The following is a 24,099-nucleotide window of genomic DNA, read 5'->3' as shown; positions in this document are numbered from 1 at the left end:
AACTAATTTGCTGTGCACTTCTGGTGTAAGCCATATTCCTCGTCTCCTGTTAGTTTTAACTTTGTAAATCTCCAGGCTACTCAGTGCTGTGTCACTCTCATCATTATCAGATTTTTCATGAACAATATACAGGTTTCCCCCACCATCTGAAGGTAGAGCATTCCTCTGAAATGGTTCGTAAGCCAGAATGTCGTAAAGTGAAGAAGCAATTACCATTTATTTATATGGGAAAAATTTGTGAGCGTTCGCAGACCCAAAAAATAACCTACCAAATCATGCCAAATAACACATAAAATCTAAAATAACAGTAACATATAGTAAAAGCAGGAATGATATGATAAATCCACAGCCTATATAAAGTAGAAATACTTTTCTACAATCATTGCTGCACTGTTCTCCATAGTGAAAATCTCACGCAAGCGCTCTCGGCAGAAACACGGCGCAAGTGCTCTCGGCAGAAACACTCTTTCCAGTAACGTTTAAGCTATGAAGCTGCCAAATCATACCAAATAATGCGTAAAAATACACAGCCTATATAAAGTAGAAATAATGCATGTACAGTGTAGTATCACTTACCGGAATTGGGAAGCAGCACCGAGCACACTGATGATGGTGTGCTAGGCTGAGTCATCGGAGGTTGGGGTGGTGCAGTGGACCCCAACCTCCGGGCAGTGAACCCGATGCCGATCTGCGAAGAATGCAGTGGTGCCGCGGTAGCCGGGACACACCCAGCACATCTTTAAGAAAAAAGCCGAAATAAACAAGCTAATTAATTAGGTGCCGCGCAGCACCTAAATGTCGGCCCAGATCAGAGGCAACGCAATCGGCAATCGCCTCTGATCTGGGCCGACATTTACATGCCGGGCGGCACCTAATTAATTAGCTTGTTTATTTCAGCTTTTTTCTTAAAGATGTGTTGGGTGCGTCCCGGCTACTGCTGCATTCTCTGCGGCAATGTATCGGTCCGCGGCCTGGGGGTTGGGGTGGTGGGACACTGGGGTATCATCTCATCATCGTCTATTCATCAGGGTAGGCAGGTCATCTTCTTCTATGTCTGCCTGCCTCGATTTTGAAGGTCGAGGTTCGTCGTCTGCTGTGGCTGATGTGGAAGGCTTGAAAAATGACAGTATGCTTGACTGCTTAGCCTCGCGCATTTTTCTATCATACAGTTCTTTGTAAGCACTCAAACCATCTTGCAAATATGCCCTAAACCGACGTACCCTTTCAAAATTAAAATCGTACTTTTCTGCAATCATTGCAGCGAAAACCTCACGCAGTTGCTTCACGTTCAGTTCCTGGACGACTTCACTTTCCGTCCGTTCGCTACTGCATTCGGTTTCGATTATTATCCTTTCCTCTTCCAATTGTATCAGCTTTTCGTCTATCAGTTCTTGGTCATGGGATGCCAAAACCTCTTCAACATCATCTTCGTCAATTTCCACAAGCCAAACTCACTTTGTCCTTACTTCATTCACCATGATCGAAACGCTTAATTATGTCTAGTTTTATGCTAAGTGTAACACCCTTACGAGCTCTTTTAGGCTTTTCCGATACCTTAGAACTCAGCTTGCTAACGGCTGCTCACAGGCATGTGTTTAAGCAATGCCGGCGAGAATGCAGTTCCAGGGGAGGAGCTTAGCTGCTCGGGGCACGCGCTGCCTTTTTTCGTAACAGTGAAAACACCTTCTGTTAGCGAAAACAGGTGACTAATGTAGGTCTTTCGTAACAGCGAAGTTTCATAAAACAAACGTTCGAAAAGCGGGGGACTCCTGTACAGATTAGTACTTTTTTTGAAACTGCAAAGTGACTTTTCATCTTTTTCTCTTCCCTCTACAATCCATTTATTTTTGTCTGCCCGACATGCTCTTTTTATGTGTCCTATTTTGTTGCATCTTCAAGTTTCGTCTTTAAACCTGCATTGGTCTGGTGTATGTAAGCCTCTGCCATAATGGTTACACAATTTATTTGGCCAGGCCAGTTTCTGTTTTGACATTGCTGTTTTTGTCACACACATTTTCATTCCTGACTGCAACTCAGTTGTGTCTGTCTGCTGTTTCCATTGATATAGCGATTTTAACGATTCTTTTAAGCGCGAGTTGTGCTTCAGTTTGGAGCCATTTTTGAATGCTTTCTTGTAATATTCCATAAACTAAATGTCTCTGTACATCATTGAACTGACAATGCTAAATCTCTTCAATTCAGCCATGCAAGCTCAAATGGACTCACCCTCCTTTTGATTCTGCTCATGAAGCCTAAGCGTTCTGCAGTCAACAATGGTTTCGATTCTAAATGTTATTGCATTACTTTCAAAATATCAGCAAAGCTTATTTCAGGTAGTTTGGTTGGAACAGTTAAACTTTTAAACAAACTTTATGCTCTTCCACCAACTACAGTCAGCAAAACCAATGACCAATTATTTCATTTGTTTCAAAATACTGCTCAATTCGATCAGTATACATCACCCAGTTATCGTTTGTTCAATTGAATGTGTTTATCAGCCACATCGGCTCTTTAATTTATTTATTATAATCATGTGATACTCACTGTTTATGAACCTGTGAATTTTGTCTGTTTTCTGCCTTTTTTTAAATCTCAAACATCTCCCTTATAGCACTTTTTTCACTCTGCTATTTCTCCTCTCTCTTGAACAATGCGTGCTACATTTTTTTTATAACTCGAACGTCTCGCTGCCTTTCAACAGGGAGGTAATCATCTCAGGTTCATTTTAAAATTTACTTATCACCACTGTTATATTTTGGAACTCCAAAAACTAATTGAAAGAAAGACATGGAGCCAGGAATAACGTGTCTACTTTGTGTTTACTTAAGCACATATGATGCTGCGACATAATGCCTACAAACCTGTTGTATTTCTCCAGAGACCTCCCTAGAACCTCATACAGAATAACTTGCAGAGGTCCTGGAGGTCTCCATGGCCCTTATGGGAAGACCAGATTTTTTCATGAACCCGTCCAGGCCCAAAAGAAGCCTTTCACAAGGCTCAAGATAGAGCAAGCTTCAACCAACACACAGCATCCTCCCGAACAGAAAGAGGGCAGTGTATTATGAATTCTCTCTTTTGGGCTGCTGCCAAAATTGCAGCTGCTGTGCTTAGCACCGGTAGCTGCAGGAATTTTGCTGTTGATCAATCGAGCAGTGCTGCGCTGATTGCAATGTTTAAGAATTTATTAAAACGTCAGGTAATACACAATGCTGCTTTAGACACCCTAAATAATACATTCCACACACAAGTTCTCAGAACCAGAAATGAATCAGGTTTAATAACACCAGCATAGGTTGTGAAATTTGTAACTTTGCAGCAGCAAAACAATGCAATACATGACAAATATAGAAAAAACACAGTAAGAGTATTAAGTCAGTAAATTACAGCACGTGTAGTAAATAGTTAAATATGTAGTGCAAAAACAGAAATAAAAAGTAGTGAGGTAGTGTTTATCGTGTGGCAGAGGGTAAGAAACCGTACTTGCTCGCAGAGTAAGTGCTCTTTTAACTAGAATTAAACTGCTTACCATGGGAATTGATGTAATCGGTTGCTTTGTTTTCAAACAAAAATAGTATTCAAAGGCTGGAGGCATAGAATGATACACAGAATAGCTTTGATGGGGTAAATGCAAAAGGACAACGGTTGTCTCCAACACAAACATGAGCAAAACCCTTTGGGCCAGATGATCCGGTTACATTAAATATATTTCCGAATACATACACACCACCAAATAGTTACATGTTACCTCTTCTCCTTCTTCAATATGATAATCTTTCCTTTCATTGGGTCCTCCAACAAACATGACCAATAGCTGACCAAAGTGCCTGTATAATATTATTTTGGTATAAAGTATTAACCAAAAGTTAAACAATTTTGAGAGGTGATTCACAGTTAATAACTTCTCAAAACATAGTTTTGAATCTTTACACTTTAGTCTGCAATAAGAGAAAATCCTACCTGTAATACAAAGGATTGTTCGGTCAACAAAAGTAAGCTAAGGCTAAGAACAAGAATACCTCACTTGCAACAAATGTCATTGCCTTTAAGACTGCTAGATCAGTTCTAAAACTTGGTGTATTTGTTTTAAAAAATCAACTTAACAATTCTGATGAATTTCACTTGAATAAGAAGCAATATCGCCAATGGCCTGGAACTGCAATGTAGATAGGAATCAGTTCCAGGCGAAAGACTTGAAGATGAAGTGAATGATTCACAAACAACTGTTCAAAAATTTATGAAACCGTATTTGCATCATCTTTATTGCACTTTACAGAGGGACTTTAGCCTTTGTTCCATGAAGACTTATCTGCAAAACTTACATGAGTTTGTTGCAAACAGAAGAATTAAAATTTGGTTTATTCTTAACCATCTATTCATGTTATACAACAGTGCCATGTCTTTGCCTTACTATCTTAAAGACCACCATAGCAATTACAAAGCCCAGTGCAAAATATTAAGTGCTGTAAATTAATAAGTGAACAGCGTTTCGACCATTTCAAATCAATTTCAATGACGCCACTGAGTTGGGGAACTCAGAGCCAGACGCAATTGGGTATTGATGGTGGGAGGAGACTGTTCCGCTTTTGATACTGGAACATGTTGGGAAGTACCAATCGATGCCTATGATATAGTTAAACACACAGTTCTCCCTCCACTTGCCTTCCTAAAGAGTTAGGCAATGGTCTATATATATAGTGAGGTTGCAAAGACTTTTGCACTGTACTGTATTTGTCAATGTGGAGCATAGAGAGAGTTCGTAAATCTGTCGGGAGCAAAGGATGTTGGAGATGGCGAGGGTGGAGTGCCGCGGGAAGGATGTAGGGCAGGTGGCAGAGAAGGATTGCTAGGGATGGAGGTCGCAAGGGTACAGTCATCCCCAACCCTGAGATAGCAGGCAAGATCTTTAATTCCAGACAAATGGTTTACGTGTTTGGAAGAGAGAAAGAGAGGAGGAGAGCGCAGTTTGTTAAAAAGCCATTCAGGTTCACCATGGCTCTTCTCAGCCTGCGAAAATCAGGCACCCTAACCAGCTCAAAGCAGGAGGTGGAAGAATTTCTGTAGGAATCAGGGACTATAATTCAAAAGAAAAGTCATGCAGCCAAGAGTCCGAGCAACCTAGCTGAACATGGCAGAGTCCATGTGGCAGGAGGTCCAGGATATCAGTAAGAGAACAAAGTCATCTGCCGCCCCAGGACCAGGTGGCATACCTTATAAGAAATGCTCAAACCTCCTCTGTAGCTTGTAGAAGAAAATGAAAAAGATTTGGACCAAAGGCTCTATCCCACCAAGCTGGAAAATAGCTTTAAGTATGCTTTGTTCCCAAGGATGAAGATTCTTCCACCATCACCCAATTTAGGACAATCTCTCTCCTTAGTGTGGAACGCAAGATATTCTCCTCGGTTCTTGCGAGAAGGCTGACCTCTTACTTAATGAAGAACCACTATATCAACACATCCATCCAGAAAGAGGGCATCCTAGGTTTTTCTGGGTGCCTTGAACACACCTCAATAATCAGCCAATTGATCTGCGAGGCTAGGCAGAAGAAAGGCAACCCAGCAGTTGTCTGGTTAGACCTAGTCAACACCTACAGACAATTCTGCACATCCTCCCTCTGGCTGGCCTGGATCACTACCATATCCCGCCAGTAACGCAAGACATGATCACCAGCTACCTGGGAGGATCCAATGTATGCTTCACTTCAGCCCACTTTACAACCAGGTGGCAAGACCTCCAAAAAGGGATTCCAACCAGCTGTACTATCTCCCCCATCTTATTGGTCATGACCTCCTCATATCAGCAGCAGCAGATGTAACCCGAGGCCCAGTTAGAGACCGACATCTGACAACCTGCAATACAGAGGTTCATGGATGACATCACAGTAACCACAGAAACCCCTGTCCAAGCAAGATGGGTATTGGAAACCCTGCACAACGTAGCTACCTAGGTCAGGATGACCTGCAGGGCCAGGATGCACAGTAATCAAAAAGGGGAAGGTTACTAGTAAGTTCAGTCTTCAAGTACAGATAGAAGTCATTCCATCCATTCAGGACATCCCAGTAAATTGTCTTGGTAAGTAATTTAATGCAGCAATGACAGACATTGCCAACATCACCGACACTGTAAAGCAGACTGAAGAGTGGCTGAATAAGATTGACAAAACTAGATTCCCTGGTAAATTTAAGACATGGCTGAACATACATGGTCTTCTATCAAGGCTCCTCCGGCTTTTCATGGTGCACGAATTCCCCATGACCACTGAAAGGAAAGTCAACAAGTACCTACGGTGGTGGTTGGGGATCCACCCCCATATTTTTCTTTAGTGGGGTTCTACATAAGATCAGGCCACCTATAGCTGACATTGTCATTGATAGCGGAGGAGTTCAAAGTGGCAAAGTGTAGAGATGTGTAACTCTGAGGGGCTCCGATGACAAGCTAATAACCTAAGCAGGAATCACAACAAGATCGGGACAAAAGTGGGCCACCAACTCGGCCACAGATTGGGCAGTGAGCTCCCTGCAATTGAGAGACATCCTCGGCAACCCACGCCTGGGACGGCAAGGTCCCGGCTCTGCACTCTTTCAGCGATGGGGAAGTGCAAGTGCCAGGGGTAGGCGTGACATGGTCCAGGCAAAAGAACGGAACCGCAAGGATGAAGGGCGGGAATCAAAGGCAATGGAGTTGGGGTCACAGGGCGCCTGGATGAAACGGGATCTTCCTCAGTGCAAGATCACTTGGACCGAGCTTTGGAGACTGGAGCCCTTCCTCATTTCTTTCCTGCTGCGGTCCATGAATGACACACTCCATACACCATCAAAACTGCACATATGGGGGCTGAGAGAGGACCTTAACTGCAAGCTTTGTGGTCAGCGGGGTTCAAAGGCACACATACTGTCAGGATGCAAAACAGCTTTAACACAGGATGGTATAGGTGGCGCCATGACAAGGTCCTGCTGTCCCTTGCTGACACAGTGGAGCGGGAGATGTGTTAAAAGAGAGGCAAAGAGGCCTAAATCCAATCTGCTGCAAACAGCCAAATCATGGGAGATGAGGGTTGATGTGGGGAATAAGCTACAGTTCCCAGAGGTGGTGCAAAGCACACTTCAACCAGAGATTGTGCTGTGGTCCACTGAAAAACAAGAAAATCATCTGGGTGGAGCTCACAGTACTATGGGAGGAAGGATGCAAGGAGGCTCATGAGAGGAAGGCCCTGAAGCACCAGTCTTTAGTCCAAGAGTGCAGGGACAACAGATGACAGATGTGGCTATTGCCTGTGGAGGTCGACTGCAGAGGGTTCAGGCAAGATCAGCATGGAGGTTGCTGTCTGCACTGGGCCTTGATGAAAAGAGCAAGAACCAAGCAACTCACAGGATGGGGGAGGAAGCAAGAAGGGCCTCTTGCTGAATATGGAACAGGCGAGAAGAGTTGAACTGGAAGTCAGGAGCAGATGGACAGTGACTTGGCCACCACTGCTGACCCGTCAACTGGAGAGCGTAGTGGTTAAGGGTTGAATCACTCTAGGAAGGTTGGGCACCACCTGATGACATCTGCTCCTGGCTAAAGGCTATGGCTACCTTATCAGGTAATTGAAGAGAGCACCCCAGTGTATGATGAAAGTATTATGAAATTTGTTTTTTGCAGTAACAGTACAAAAGATGAAATTAATACAGTACTGTGTTAAAGTCTTACGTACCTTAGTTGTATATATGTGCGCAAGATGTTTGCACGGTTCTGTAACCCCACCAACACTACTTTATCATTTCCCATCAGTCACCTTGTGTACAGACATTGCTGCACCTAGCGTCACTTTATAAACATACATCACGTAAGATGAATATAAGCTATTTTATGTATTTATATTGATTGTGGTTTTTGCCTTGGATTTGAACATAGAACATAGAATAGTACAGCACAGTATAGGCCCTTCAGCCCACAATGTTGTGCCAACCCTCAAACCCTGCCTCCCATATAACCCCCCACCTTAAATTCCTCCATATACCTGTCTAGTGGTCTCTTAAACTTCACTAGTGTATCTGCCTCCACCACTGAGTCAGGGAGTGCATTCCACGCACCAACCACTCTCTGAGTAAAAACCCTTCCTCTAATATCCCCCTTGAACTTCTCACCCCTTACCTTAAAGCCATGTCCTCTTAATATTGAGCAGTGGTGCCCTGGGGAAGAGGCTCTGGCTATCCACTCTATCTATTCCTCTTATTATCTTGTACACCTCTATCATGTCTCCTCCCATCCTCCTTCTCTCCATTATTTGATTTAATAATTATTTTGTTCTCCTTTACACTTTTGTACTAGAAATAACACTAAATAATCTTGAGAATGATAAAAAAAAACAGAAAAAGTCCAGCATAGATCAGGCATAATTTTACTTGGAAAATATCCGAAAATATTTTGCATCTGTAAGGCATCATTGATATTGGCTTATTTCAATCTGAATTCCTTGAAATTTTATACATTGGTTTTTTTTTTAAAGGTTAGCGTGTATGACTTTTCTAATGTTATTGGTGAGGAAGGTTTAGGATCATTATTAATCATTGTTCTGTTATCATTCAATTGCATGCTTTCAGAACTGAAAATGTAAATGAACATTTTTAAAAGTTAAAATAGGAGAATAATCAGTCATTGAGAAGTACAGCACAGAAACAGCCCTTCGGCCCATCCAGTCAATGGCAAATCCATTTAAACTACCTACTCCCATCAAACTGCACCGGGACAATAGCCCTCCATATCCCTACTATCCATGTACCTATCCAAACTTCTCTTGAAAGTTGAAATTGAGCTTGCATGTACCACTTCTGCTGGCAGCTCATTCCACACTCTCATGACCCTCTGAGCAAAGAAGTTTTCCCTCATGATCCCCTTAAACTACTCAACTTTCACCCTTAACCCATGACCTTTGGTTGTAGTCCCACCCAAACAGTAGAAAAAGCCTGCTTGCATTGACCCTATCTATATCCCTTATAATTTTGTATACCTGTATCAAATCTCCTCTCATGGTGGAGATCCAAAATAAAACAGGACCTCAAACACTCAGTAGGGGGGCAAAATCTGAGGAGATAAATTGATCTATCACTATAAAGTTATTTTTAAGACTGGTCTCAGAATGTACTATTTACCCACACACATAGCAACCAATATAATAGGAGAACATCATTAAATTATTTTATAAATGGTTGCCAAGAGTATTTTTGTTGGATAGAAGATAGGCTGAACTCATTTGTTTCCATGACTGGATTTGCTTTTACAATTTTATATTGATCAGCAACTAGAATACCCTTTGACCCTTTGTACATTGTCCTTTGTAAAGTAGAGGAAGGTAGGCATTTTAACCTTTAGTTTGTGTACATGTTGATCTGATCTCAAGTGTCTGAGAGAATTACCACATTCATCATCACTAGAATTATTGAGATGATATACAGTGTTATCCTTTCTCATGGATTCTAGTGACAAACGTGAATGTGTGAACTTTGCACAAGCACAGAACCAGGGCCAGCTTCACAGGCCATTTTACCAACAAACTCATAAATGAACAAAAAACTGCAGATGTCATTTGAAGCTATTTAACCCGATTGAGACCATTTCCTGTTGAATCACACACATCAGACAACCGACATTAGCATAATTCACCTTAGTGTAACTGATGATTTTGAGGTATCTGTTATGTTTTGTAACTCCAAAAACTATTCTAAAGAAAAACATGGAGCCAGGAATAATGTGTCCACTTCATTCTTACTTTAGTGAGGCATACATGAGATGTTGTGGCGTAACATCCTGCAGCTGCCTATAAGGAGTTTGTACGCTCTCCCCGTGACCTGTGGGTTTCCTTCAGGTGCTCAGTTTCCTCCCCCAGTCCAAAGACGTACTGGTTAGTTGGTCAATTGGTCATTGTATATTGACCCATGATTAGGCTCGGGATAAATTGTGGGTTGCTGGGGAATGTGGGAATGTGGCTTGAAGGGTCGTAAGGGCCTATCTCATGCTACAAACTTCGAATCATAGTAGAATACATCTCAATTCAGATCTGTAATGTATTACCCTCTAATAGTTCATATATGTGTACATATATCTCATAAATCTACTATATATATATATATACACACGCACACATACACATATATGCAAAACTCCGAGTGAGAGAGAGAGAGAGAGAGACAGAGAGAGAGAGAGAGAGAGAGAGAGCGCGCGATCTCTATAGTTATCTAGATATACGTACACAGATAGGTAGATAGATATAAAATCACTGTGAACGATTTCTTACTCTTGCGGGATAACGTCTTTTCTGACGGTGATAGGGGTGGGGGAGCCACTCTGCTTGGCAGGTGAGACTGGGAGACTGGTAGCTGTGAAGCAATCTCAGGATTTAGGGCCAACTAAGTGGTGGATGTAGGAGTTGACTCTGGGACTGCAGGAAGTGGTTCTGGGTGCTCTGGGCACTTTTCTTCTTTCTTCTTCATGATGCTCTCGGTATCTTCTGGACGTGTTGGCAACTGGAACAGTGTATGGCTAGCCTCTTGATCTGCTGATCTATCCCAGGATCCAGACAAAGCTTTCATTTTCATTTTCACTCAGCCTAGATGTGTCAGCCACGTAGCTGCTCCAACACTTTAGCTCTCTGCTTGGATGGTACAACTCTCAATCTCCACACAAGGCAACTCCCTTCAAGGGCAAGTTCATCCCTGCACTGGTAAAAATGGGGAACCTCAAATGCTGGTAACCTCCTGATTTTTTAACTTAATACCTTGACTAATAAAGGCAAACATTCATAAGCCTTCTTAACCACCTTATCGACCTGTGCAGCCACTTTCAAAGAGCTGTGAACTTGGATCCCAACATCTCTCTGCTCAGCAACACTGTTAGGGACCTTGCCCTTAACAGTGCACTGTCTCCTTGCATTTGCCCTACCGACGTGTAGCACCTCATATTTATCTGGTTAAACTGCATCTGTCATTCTTCGGCCCATAGCTGCAGCTTAAAAAAAATTTATTCATTTACGGGATGTGGGCATCACCAACCAAGCCAGCATTTATTGCTCTTGACCTATATCTTGCTCTATTCTTTGCCAGTCTCCTACACTATTCACAACTCCACCAATCTTAGTATCATTGCGTAAATTTACTAACCGACCTATCATTTTCATCCAGGTAATTTATATACAATACCAACAGCAGAGGTACCAGCACAGATCCCTGTGGAACTCTACTAATTTACAGACCTGCAGCTCAAATAAGTCCCTTCAACCACTACCCTCTGTTTTCTATGCACAAGCCATTCCTGAATCAGGGTGGTGAAAATCTGCATCTATTTACTGAAAAGATGGAGGAAATCTTATTAAAGATTTCAAAACTGAGTTTGGTTTTTTTTCGTCGAGTGCTAATGATTACAAAACCAAGGAGATTAAATGGAAGTGAGCTACAGATCAGTTATGATCTGACTGAATGGTAGAACAGGCATGACAATCAGAATGGCCTACTGCTGTCTTTTATACTAGTCACCTCTACTTTGTCCTGCCAAAGGGTTTCGGCCCAAAACGTACTTTTTTTTCCATAGATGCTGCCTAGCCTGCTGAGTTCCTCCAGCATTTTGTGTGGGTTGCAAGGTTCTCATTACCAGTTTGAAAGCTCGTTTTTCATTTTGATGAATTGTCACTGACCAGTTGGGCTGTTATACTCATTCAAAAAGCCTTTGCGAAGATCATTGTGTCTGGTGGCATACATTCAAATGACTTGGACTGCCCAACAAATCTGACCAAGAGTAACTAGGGCCTTATTGGAGCAGATGTTGACCTGTGAAGCAACATTGATGTCAATTTGATGATCCTACCAGTAAATTTGGAGCATTTTGCAAAAACCATATTGGTGTTATCTCTACAGAACATGGGCATAATGTGTCACCAACTTCATAATGTACAAGAGGAAAAGGATTACTGCTGTCTGGTAGACCATAAACTTTGTGCTGTACGAAAATCCTGATCTTCAAGCACATCTTTATTCCTGAGATGTCCAACATCTGAGCTGCAGCACGGATAAAAATGGTAAACTTTATCATTGATGTCCATCACCACTGAAAGGTTACTCCTGTGTCACAGGACTCTTCACAGTTTTTATGGTTGCAAAGTAGACCTTTATTGGTATTAGTTTATATTGTCAGTGAAAACAGTGAAAGCTTGTCTTGCATACTGTTCATACAGATCAGGATCACGTTTAATATCACTGGTATGTGTTGTAAAATTTGTTAACTTTGTGGCAGCAGTACAATGTAATACATGATAAATTTTGAAAAAAAACTGAATTACAGTAATTATATACACGTATATTAAAAAATTAGTGACGTAGTGTTCATGGGTTCAGTGTCCATTGAAAAATCAGATGCAGAGGGGAAGAAGCCATTCCTGAATCACTGAGTGTGTGCCTTCAGGCTTCTGGACCTCCTTCCTGACGGTGACAATGAGAAGAAGCATGTTCTGGGTGGTGGGGGCTTCCAGCAGCCTTCCAGAGGCACCGGTCGTTGATGATGTCTTAGATACTACAGAGCCCAGTACCCATGATGGAGCTGACTAATTTCTTTTCTTTTTCAATCTTTTTATTAATTTCAATATATAGAAACAAAACATAGCAATAATACAAATAGTAGGAGATATATTGTTACACTTAAAAAAGTAATTGCAAAACCAAATAGTGTAAATTAACAAAGCTCCCAATGATTTAGAACTAACAACGGATAATACAAAGCAAAAATGGAAAAAAAAGATCATGAAAAAGAAAAAAAAACAAAACAAAAAAAAAAGCTAACCCCATCCCCAAAGAAAAACAGAATTAATCAACTAAACTAAAAGACTTGGGCAAAACTAACAACTTAAAAATGGAAAAGAAGAAAACCTTAAGTGTTGACGACTCCATTCCTCTCCAACAACAGTACAGAGAGATAAAACAAGTTTGGAAATGATCAAATTACATCAAATGAAAATGCTGAATGAATGGCCTCCAAGTTTTTTCAAACTTAATGGAAGGGTCATAAACTGCACTTCTAATTTTCCCCAAATTCAAACATACCATAGTTTGTGAAAACCAATGAAATACATTAGGAGGGTTAATCTCTTTCCAATTCAGCAAAATGGACCTTCTAGCCATTAAAGTAAGAAATACAATCATCCTTCGTGATGAAGAGGTTAAATTATTTAAGTCTATCATTGGTAGTCCAAAGATAGCAGTAATTGGATGAGGTTGTAAGTCTATATTTAGGACCGTTGAAATAATATCAAAAATATCTTTCCAATATTTCTCCAACAAGGGACATGACCAAAACATGTGAGTTAGAGAAGCTATCTCGGAATGACATCTGTCACATATTGGATTAATATAAGAGTAATAACGAGATCGTTTATCTTTGGACATGTGAGCCCTGTGCACTACTTTAAACTGTATCAACCTGTGCTTAGCACATACAGAGGATGAATTCACCAATTGAAGAATTTTTTCCCATTTCTCAGTCGGTATATTAATCTCAAGTTCTCTTTCCCAGTCAGCTTTAATTTTATTAGAAGCATCAGGACATAAATTCATAATTATATTATATATAATTGCTACTACACTTTTCTGAGAGAGATTTAAATCTAAGACTTTTTTCCAAAGTGTCCATTGGATATGGGTGTGGAAAACTAAGGGAGACAGTAATTAAAAAGTTTCTAATCTGTAGATATCTAAAAAAGTGAGATCTGGGTAAGTTATATTTATTAGAGAGTTGATCAAAAGACATAAAACAATTATCCAAAAATAAATCGCGAAAAGATATTATACCTTTGGTTTTCCAAGTAATTTTACAACTTTATGCAGCTTACTTTGATCCTGTGCAGTAGCCCCCTATTGCCAGATGGTGATGCAGCCAGTCAGAATGCTCTCCACAGTACATCTGCAGAAGTTTTTGAGTGTCTTAGGTGACAAACCAAATCTCCCCAAACTCCTAATGAAATATAGCCACCATCTTGCCTTCCATATAGCTGCATCAATATGTTGCAACCAGGTTAGGTTCTCAGAGAACACACATAAAAGTTGCTGGTGAATGCAGCAGGCCAGGCAGCATCTCTAGGAAGAGGTGCAGTTCACGTTTCAGGCCGAGACCCTTCGTCAGGACTAACTGAAGGAAGAGTGAGTAAAGGATTTGAAAGTTGGAGGGGGAGGGGGAGATCCAAAATGATAGGAGAAGACAGGAGGGGGAGGGATGGAGCCAAGAGCTGGACAGGTGATTGGCAAAAGGGATACGAGAGGATCATGGGACAGGAGGCCCAGGGAGAAAGACAAGGGGGGGGACCCAGAGGGTGGGCAAGGGGTATATTCAGAGGGATAGAGGGAGAAAAAGGAGAGTGAGAGAAAGAATGTGTGTATAAAAATAAGTAGCAGATGGGGTACGAGGGGGAGGTGGGGCCTTAGCGGAAGTTAGAGAAGTCCATGTTCATGCCATCAGGTTGGAGGCTACCCAGACCGAATATAAGGTGTTGTTCCTCCAACCTGAGTGTGGCTTCATCTTTACAGTAGAGGAGGCCGTGGATAGACATATCAGAATGGGAATGGGATGTGGAATTAAAATGTGTGGCCACTGGGAGATCCTGCTTTCTCTGGCGGACAGAGCGTAGATGTTCAGCAAAGCGGTCTCCCAGTCTGCGTCGGGTCTCGCCAATATATAAAAGGCCATATCGGGAGCACCGGATGCAGTATATCACCCCAGTCGACTCACAGGTGAAGTGTTGCCTCACCTGGAAGGACTGTTTGGGGCCCTGAATGGTGTTAAGGGAGGAAGTGTAAGGGCATGTGTAGCACTTGTTCCGCTTACACGGATAAGTGCCAGGAGGGAGATCAGTGGGGAGGGATGGGGGGGACGAATGGACAAGGGAGTTGCGTAGGGAGCGATCCCTGCGGAATGCAGAGAGCGGGGGGGGGAGGGAAAGATGTGCTTAGTGGTGGGATCCCGTTGGAGGTGGCGGAAGTTGGGGGAGATGCGTTTAAGAGCAGACCATCTCCCCCATTTCACGTACATCTGCTCTCACTCCATCCACCCGCCACCACACTAGGAATAGGGTTCCCCTGGTCCTCACCTACCACCCCTGCAGCCTCCGGGTCCTACATATTATTCTCCGTAACTTCCGCCACCTCCAACGGGATCCCACCACTAAGCACATCTTTCCGATGCAGACTGGGAGACCGCTTTGCTGAACATCTACGCTCTGTCCGCCAGAGAAAGCAGGATCTCCCAGTGGCCACACAATTTAATTCCACATCCCATTCCCATTCTGACATGTCTATCCACGGCCTCCTCTACTGTAAAGATGAAGCCACACTCAGGTTGGAGGAACAACACCTTATATTCCGTCTGGGTAGCCTCCAACCTGATGGCATGAACATCGACTTCTCTAACTTCCGCTAAGGCCCCACCTCCCCCTCGTACCCCATCTGTTACTTATTTTATACACACATTCCTTCTCTCACTCTCTTTTTTCTCCCTCTGTCCCTCTGAATATACCCCTTGCCCATCCTCTGGGTCCCCCCCCCCTTGTCTTTCTCCCTGGGCCTCCTGTCCCATGATCCTCTCGTATCCCTTTTGCCAATCACCTGTCCAGCTCTTGGCTCCATCCCTCCCCCTCCTGTCTTCTCCTATCATTTTGGATCTCCCCCTCCCCCTCTCAAATCCCTTACTCACTCTTCCTTCAGTTAGTCCTGATGAAGGGTCTCGGCCTGAAACGTCGACTGTACCTCTTCCTAGAGATGCTGCCTGGCCTGCTGCGTTCACCAGCAACTTTGATGTGTGTTGCTTGAATTTCCAGCATCTGCAGAATTCCTGTTGTTTAGGTTCTCAGAGATATTGCCAGGCAGTGTATTGAGGTAGAACAAAGTAAAACAATAATGATGCAAAATAAAATGTAAAAGCTAGAGAGTCGTAATCAATAAAGTGCATGATCATAATGAGGTAGATTGAGAGGTCTTGTCCACCTTATTGTACAAGGCATCAATTGTATAGTGGAATAACAGCAAGATTAAAGCTGTCCTGGAGCTTGCTTTCAGGCCTTTGTATCTTCTGTCTGATGGATGGAGGAGAAGAGAGAATTGTTGGAAGGTGGTGTAGGACCTTGCACATACTGGAAGCTTAGCTTCCGGACATGCACATATACAAGGGCTGGGTACTACTGTTCAATGATTGAAATCAGGTTAACCTACGATCTGAAGTGGAGGTGGTATAAAAAGAATATTTTTCCAGTTGTCCTGCAGTCAGGTTCTTTTCAAATGGCAAACTCATTGGAGGTGCAGCACAGTGCAAAATCCTGGGCAGAGGGAAAAGATTTCAAGAGGATCTCGGGGCTAGTTTTTCACACACAAGTAGTGGATTATAGATCAAGCTGCCAGAGAAACTAGTAGAGGCAGGCACAACTACATTTAAATGACATTTAGACAGGGTACTTGGATAGAAAAGGTTTTGGGCCAAAAGTGGGCAAATGTGATTAGCATGGATAGCTACTCTCCCATACTCACCATTAGCACACATGTACCACAGGACCGTCTCCTTAGCTCGCAGCTCCGATGCTGATTTTAAGCGTGCTGATGAAACCACAGTTGTTGGCCACGTCAAATGGTGACAAACTAGCATTTGGCAGAGAGAATGAAAATCTGGCTGAGTTGTGCCACAACAACAATCTCTCATTCAATGTCAGCAAAACCAAAGAGCTGAATGTCGACTACAGAAGGAAGAAACTGGAGGTCCATGAGCCAGCCAGTCCTGATTAAAGGAATGAAGCTTTAAATTTCTTAGCTTTAACACATCAGAAGATCTGTCCTGAAACCAGCATGTAACCATCATCACAAAACAGGAATGACAGTGCCGACATTTTCTTAGAAGTTTGCGTAGATTCAATATGTCATCTAAAACTTCTATAGATGCACAGTAGAGAGTATCTAAACTGGTTGCATTATGGCCTGTTCTGGAAACACCAATACCCAGGAAAGGAAAAGGCTGCAGAAAGTGGTGAATACAGCTGAGTCTATCACAGGCAAAGCCCTCACCGCTACAATGTACATTTCCATGAATCACTGCCACAAGAAAGTGACATCCATCATCAAAGACCCCCACCATAGGAGGTACAGAAGCAGTAGGCTCCACGCCACCAGATTCAGGAACAGTTATTACTCTACAACTATCGGGCTGCTGAAACAGAATGGATAACCTTAAAAACCACTACTCTGAACTGATTCTACAACGTACAGGCTCACTTTCAAAGATTCTTTATATCTCGTACTTTTTTTTATTAACACAGTTTGTCTTCTTTTGCACATTGTTTATCAGTCTTTGTCTCATTTTTCATAAATTCAATTGTATTTTTTCTTGTAGATGGCACCAAGAAATGAACCTCAAGATGGTATGTAGTAACGTATATGCACTTTGATAATAAGTTTACTTTGAACTTTTGTTTTGGTACGGACAGGCTAGGTGAAGAACCCATTTCCATGCGCCTTAATTCTATGATATATGTATGAGAAGAGCAGATGATATACCAGGGGCTTGTGTCACAGCACTCATTTCTATGGTATCAAAGTTATATTTCGCCACTACACTGTCCTTTCTGGGACAGCTTTCTCCATTACAGTCTGTTGCTCTCTCTAGTTATCCATTAAAGACAAACAACTGGAATTCTGCAGATGCTGGAAATTCAAGTCAACTCCATTAAAGACTGTCACTTTCTGTATGTCTCCAGTGCAGACTATCACTTACTTTTAAATTCCCGCACAGCACACTGACACTTTATGCCTGTAGTCCAGATTACCGCTCTGTGACTCCATTATCAACTCTCTCTCGCCCCCTCGATCCCCGCTTCCCTCTCGTTATCGCTGAACCGGTCTGCAGGGCCTGCTTCCGCTGATACAAACGGAGGCCTGAAGCTGTCGAGCGGGCCGGAGCGGAACTGTGTTGCCAGGCCAGTGCACGGACGTGGTTGACGCCCAGTATTACTGTCGCTGGAACCGAACGCCTACTACACTGAGCAGTAAAATGAAAACAAGAAGCGGAAAAAGAGGTCGACGGGCTGCCGGGATATGAGAGATTTGTCAGGCGTTGATGTCAGAGCTCCAGTGGCGCAATCGGTTAGCGCGCGGTACTTATATAGCAGTACAAAGTGAGCAATGCCGAGGTTGTGAGTTCGAGCCTCACCTGGAGCACATGTTTTACACAGAGGGGGTCACTTACGAATCCTGTGAACAGTAATTGTAAATACACGTTGTCTTTCGCCACTTTTAGGGAGAAATCATTTTATAAGCAACATTTGATAAAGAAGCAATTTTACCCTGTTCCCATTTTAAAAAACACATTATTTTATTGTCACTTCTCTTTACCAATTTGATAGTTGCTAAACTATTATAGCATTGTCTATTTATAAAATCCCATTGCATGTTAAACTCTAAGATCTGTTGAAAAGTAAACTCTCAGAAGCCCTTTACAAAAATATTATTCCTAAGTCACTTTAAAATAGATATATGTTTAAGTGTTATTATTTTTTGTACACAAGTGTAAAAGAGAGGCCACTGGACAACGATGCTGGAGAGGTGGTAATGGGGGATATCGAATTAGCAGACGAACTGAATAAGTATTTTGCATCGGTCTTCTCTGTGGAAGACACAAGCAGTATGGTGGAAGTTCCAGGTGTCAAGGGGCATGAAATGTGTGAATTTACCATAATTAGAGAGAAGGCTCTAGGGAAACTGAAAGATCTCAGGGTAGATAAGTCACCTGCACCAGATGGACAACATCCCAGGATTCTGAAAGAGGTAGCTCAAGAGGACATGGAGGCATTAGTAATGCTCCTTAAAGAAGCACTAGATTCTGGAACGGTTCCAGAAGAATGGACAATTGCAAGTGTCACTCCACTCCTCAGGAAGAAGAAAGGAAACTATAGGTCAGTTAGTCTGATCTCAGTGGTTGGGAAGATTTTGGAGTCAATTATTAAGGATGAGGTCTCAGTGTACTTGGAGGCCCATGATAAAATAGGCCAGAGTCAGTATGGTTTCCTCAAGGGAAAATCTTGCCTGCCAAATCCATTGGATTTCTTTGAAGAAACAAACAAGCAAGATAGACGAAAGAGAATTGACCGATGCTGTGTACTTGGATTTTCAGAAGACGTTTGACAAGGTTCTACACATGAGGTTGCTTAACAAGCTAAGAGCCCATGGTATTAAAGGAAAAATTCTATCCTGGATAAAGCAGTGGCTGCTTGGCAGGAGACAAAGAGTAGGAATAAAGGGAACCTTTTCTGGTTGGCTGCCAATACCTTGTGGTGTTTCACAGGGGCCTGTGTTGGGATTGATTCTTTTACATTATATGTTAATGATTTGGATGGTGGAATTGATGACTTTGTTGCAGAGTTTGCAGATGATATGAAGATAGGTGGAGGGGCAGGTAGTTTTGAGCAAGTAGACGACAGAGGACATAGATTAGGGGAATGGGCAAAGAAATGACAGCTGGAATACAGTGTTAGGAAGTGTATGGTCATGCACTTTGGTAGAAGAAATGAAAAGGTTGACTATTTTCTAAATGGAGAGAAAATATAAAAACTGAGGTGTAAAGGGACTTAAAAATCCTTGGGCAGAATTTGCTAAAGGTTAATATGCAGGGTGAGTCTGTGGTGAGGAAGGCAAATCAAATGTTCACATTCATTTCAAGAGGACTAGAGTATAAAAGGAAGGACATAGTGTTGGAACTGTATAAAACACTGGTGAGGCCTCGTTTGGAGTACTGTGAGCCGGTTTGTGTCCCATTATCTTAGAAAGGATGTACCGAAACTGGAGAGGATTCAGAGGAGGTTCACGAAACTGATTCCAGGATTAAATGGCTTGTCATATGAAGAACATTTGATGGTTCTGGGCCTGTATTCACCAGGATTCAGAAGAATGTGGGGTGACCTCATTGAAACCTATTGAATGGTGAAAGGCCTTGATAGAGTGGATGTGGAGAGGATGTTTCCTATGGTGGGAGAGTCTAAGACCTGAGGACACTACCTCAGATTAGAGGGGCGTCCATTTAGAACAGACGAGGAGGAATTTCTTTAGCTAGAGTGTGGTGAATTTGTGGAATTCTTTGCCACAGGCAGCTGTGGAGGCCAAGTCTTTATATATATATATAACCCAGGTTAATTAAACCCAAAGATGGACCGTTAGAAAGTTCCACCTGTGGAGGCATGAAGATGAGGTTTACTGATTTTCTTTAAAAGTGAGAACTTCGGAGGGGGGGACTGCAAGGGTGAGGCGTGACTAATGCAGGAGCAGACAAGCAAGAGACACGCAGCAAACTATTAGAAACTAGAGGTATAAAACTGTTAGAAGTGGAATTACTAGTGAGTATCTCTACCGTACTTACTTGAAAACCTCAGGGTGAAACCCATGGAGGAGAGATGACAGTAATAAAAGATGTATTGAATCTACGGCTATAACAAGCAGCAGCTATAATAAAATAATATTGGTAGAGACGAGTGACCAAGATCCAGTGTCCCTGACCAACAGATTTGGTCAGGTTTTTTTTGTATAGGTTTGTGAAACAATTTTCCGTGGATGATCAACTATTTCATCCAACGAACCAAGAAACATGTTGGCGAGCCACCCAAGATCGAAAAACCAGCGTGGGAATGAAATGTTTCATGATGTAGAGGATTTAACATAGAAATATAGAAAACCTACAGCACAATACAGGCCCTTCGGCCCACAAAGCTGTGCTGAACATATCCTTACCTGAGAAATTACCTAGGGTTACCCATACCCCTCTGTTTTTCTGAGCTCCATGTACCTGTCCATGAGTCTCTTAAAAGACACAATTATATCTACCTTGGTTCCGGTTTGGTTGCCGGCCGCTCGACAATGGTTTTTCAGTCAGGCACCAGGCGCCGGGTGAGATTCGGCGGGGGCCGTGGTCAGCGACTTGGGCCGGCTCCCCCACCGGACTTAGTCTGGTGAGGAGGGTGTGAGGACACCCAACAGGACTAAAAAAAAGATCTGGCAAAAAGCGGATGAGCTCCTTGTGAGCCAATGGCCATCTTCCGTGGAAGAGATTAAAGCCTCACCACGTATCTACGAATCGTATGCTATGCACCAAGTTAGAAGAGACATGATGAACTTGGGTGCTGCACCGTCTGCCTGGACCTGCCCAAGGCCTCCGCCTAAGAAAAGGCTGAGCTCGAAGAAACGGCCGCAGCGGGAGGCCGACATGGCCTTGGGCTCGAGTTCGGTGGGGGTGGCAGTGGGCGTTGTCAAGGCGGCCAGTGAGAACAAACTGGAGGAGAGGCTGTTCTCGGTGCTGTCGCAAGATCGAAGAAGATGGAGGTGCATAGCCACCAACCCTGGATTCGGGACGACACCCACTGACTGACTGACTGACATATCCGCCTCCACCACCGTCGCCAGCAGCCCATTCCCCGCACTCACCACTCTCTGCGAAAAAAAAAACTTACCCCTGACATCTCCTCTGTACCTACTTCCAAGCACCTTAAAACTGTGCCTTCTTGTGCTAGCCATTTCAGCCCTGGGAAAAAGCCTCTGACTATCTACATGATCAATGCCTCTCATCATCTTATACACCTCTATCAGGTCAACTCTCATCCTCCGTCGCTCCAAGGAAAAAAGGCCGAGTTCACTCAACCTATTCTCATAAGGCATGCTCCCCAATCCAGGCAACGTCCTTGTAAATCTCCTCTGCACCCTTTCTATGATTTTCACATCCTTCCTATAGTGAGGTGACCAGAACTGAGCACAGTACTCCAAGTGCATTCTGACCAGGGTCCTATATAGCTGCAACATTACCTCTCAGCTCTTAAACTCAATCCCATGATTGATGAAGGCCAATGCACTGCATGCCTTCTTAACCACAGAGTCAACCTGCACAGCAGCTTTGAGTGTCCGATGGACTCGCACCCCAAGGTCCCTCTGATCTTCCACACTGCCAAGAGTCTTACCATTAATACTATATTCTGTCATCATATTTGAAAAATGAACCACCTCATACTTACCCCACTAAGGAGCACCAGGCCATTGTCTCCCACACCATCACTGACTTTATCCGCTCAGGGGATCTCCCATCCACTGCTACCAACCTTATAGTTCCCACACCCTGCACTTCCCGTTTCTACCTCCTACCCAAGATCCACAAACCTGCCTGTCCTGGCCGACCTATTGTCTCAGCTTGCTCCTGCCCCACCGAACTCGTTTCTGCATACCTCGACACTGTTTTATCACCCCTTGTTCAATCCCTTCCGACCTATGTTCGTGACACTTCTCACGCTCTTAAACTTTTCGATGATTTTAAGTTCCCTGGCCCCCACCGCTTTATTTTCACCATGTATGTCCAGTCCTTATATACTTCCATCCCCCATCAGGAAGGTCTCAAAGCTCTACGCTTCTTTTTGGATTCCAGACCTAATCAGTTCCCCTCTACCACCACTCTGCTCCGTCTAGCGGAATTAGTCCTTACTCTTAATAATTTCTCCTTTTGCTCCTCCCATTTCCTCCAAGCTAAAGGTGTAGCTATGGGCACCCGTATGGGTCCTAGCTATGCCTGCCTTTTTGTTGGGTTTGTGGAACAATCTATGTTCCGTGCCTATTCTGGTATCTGTCCCCCACTTTTCCTTCGCTACATCGACGACTGCATTGGCGCTGCTTCCTGCACGCATGCAGAACTCGTTGACTTTATTAACTTTGCCTGCAACTTTCACCCTGCCCTCAAGTTTACCTGGTCCATTTCCGACACCTCCCTCCCCTTTCTAGATCTTTCTGTCTCTGTCTCTGGAGACAGCTTATCCACTGATGTCTACTATAAGCCTACTGACTCTCACAGCTATCTGGACTATTCCTCTTCTCACCCTGTCTCTTGCAAAAACGCTATCCCCTTCTCGCAATTCCTCCGTCTCCGCCGCATCTGCTCTCAGGATGAGGCTTTTCATTCTAGGACGAGGGAGATGTCTTTCTTTTTTAAAGAAAGGGGCTTCCCTTCCTCCACTATCAACTCTGCTTTTAAACGCATCTCCCCCATTTCACGTACATCTGCTCTCACTCCATCCTCCCACCACCCCACTAGGAATAGGGTTCCCCTGGTCCTCACCTACCACCCCACCAGCCTCCGGGTCCAACATATTATTCTCCATAACTTCCGCCACCTCCAACGGGATCCCACCACTAAGCACATCTTTCCCTCCCCCCCGCTCTCTGCATTCTGCAGGGATCGCTCCCTACACAACTCCCTTGTCCATTCGTCCCCCCAATCCCTCCCCACTGATCTCCCTCCTGGCACTTATCCGTGTAAGCGGAACAAGTGCTACACATGCCCTTACACTTCCTCCCTTACCACCATTCAGGGCCCCAAACAGTCCTTCCAGGTGAGGCATCACTTCACCTGTGAGTCGACTGGGGTGATATACTGCGTCCGGTGCTCCCGATGTGGCTTTTTATATATTGGTGAGACCCGACGCAGACTGGGAGACCGCTTTGCAGAACATCTACGCTCTGTCCGCCAGAGAAAGCAGGATCTCCCAGTGGCCACACATTTTAATTCCACATCCCATTCCCATTCTGACATGTCTATCCACGGCCTCCTCTACTGTAAAGACACATTCTTATACACACATTCTTTCTCTCACTCTCCTTTTTCTCCCTCTGTCCCTCTGAATATACCTCTTGCCCATCCTCTGGGTCACCCCCCCCGTCTTTCTTCCCGGACCTCCTGTCCCATGATCCTCTCGTATCCCCTTTTGCCTATCACCTGTCCAGCTCTCGGCTCTATCCCTCCCCCTCCTGTCTTCTCCTATCATTTTGCATCTCCCCTCCCCCTCCAGCTTTCAAATCCCTTACTCACTCTTCCTTCAGTTAGTCCTGACGAAGGGTCTCGGCCTGAAACGTCAACTGCGCCTCTTCCTATAGATGCTGCTTGGCCTGCTGCGTTCACCAGCAACTTTGATGTATGTCACCTCATACTTATCTGGGTTGAACTCTATCTGCCACTTCCCAGCCCAGTTTTGCATCCTATTAATGTCCTGCTGTAACTTCTGACAGCCTTCCATACTATCCACAACACCCCCAA

At 43.5% G+C, this 24,099-nt stretch overlaps 1 protein-coding gene and 1 non-coding gene across 2 annotated transcripts in view; one reads left to right on the top strand and one right to left on the bottom strand.

The window, feature by feature from the left end:
• Positions 1-18,038, bottom strand: part of LOC134350092 (3-hydroxyanthranilate 3,4-dioxygenase-like) — a 67,019-nt gene extending 48,981 nt beyond the window's left edge. The window contains exon 1 of the mRNA XM_063055021.1: positions 17,764-18,038. The gene's annotated coding sequence lies outside the window, so the exon portion shown is untranslated. The remainder of the gene's footprint in view (positions 1-17,763) is intronic.
• A 75-nt stretch (positions 18,039-18,113) lies between these two features.
• On the top strand, positions 18,114-18,206 carry trnai-uau (transfer RNA isoleucine (anticodon UAU)). Its single transcript is given in 2 exon segments — positions 18,114-18,151; positions 18,171-18,206. It is a non-coding gene; the product is annotated as a tRNA-Ile (tRNA).
• Positions 18,207-24,099: the final 5,893 nt, after the last annotated feature.

This window comes from Mobula hypostoma, chromosome 8, assembly GCF_963921235.1.
Source record: "Mobula hypostoma chromosome 8, sMobHyp1.1, whole genome shotgun sequence".
NCBI classification, from domain to species: Eukaryota; Metazoa; Chordata; class Chondrichthyes; order Myliobatiformes; family Myliobatidae; genus Mobula; species Mobula hypostoma.
Note: the sequence above shows the minus strand (reverse complement) of the source record. Positions and strands in the feature narration are given on the sequence as shown.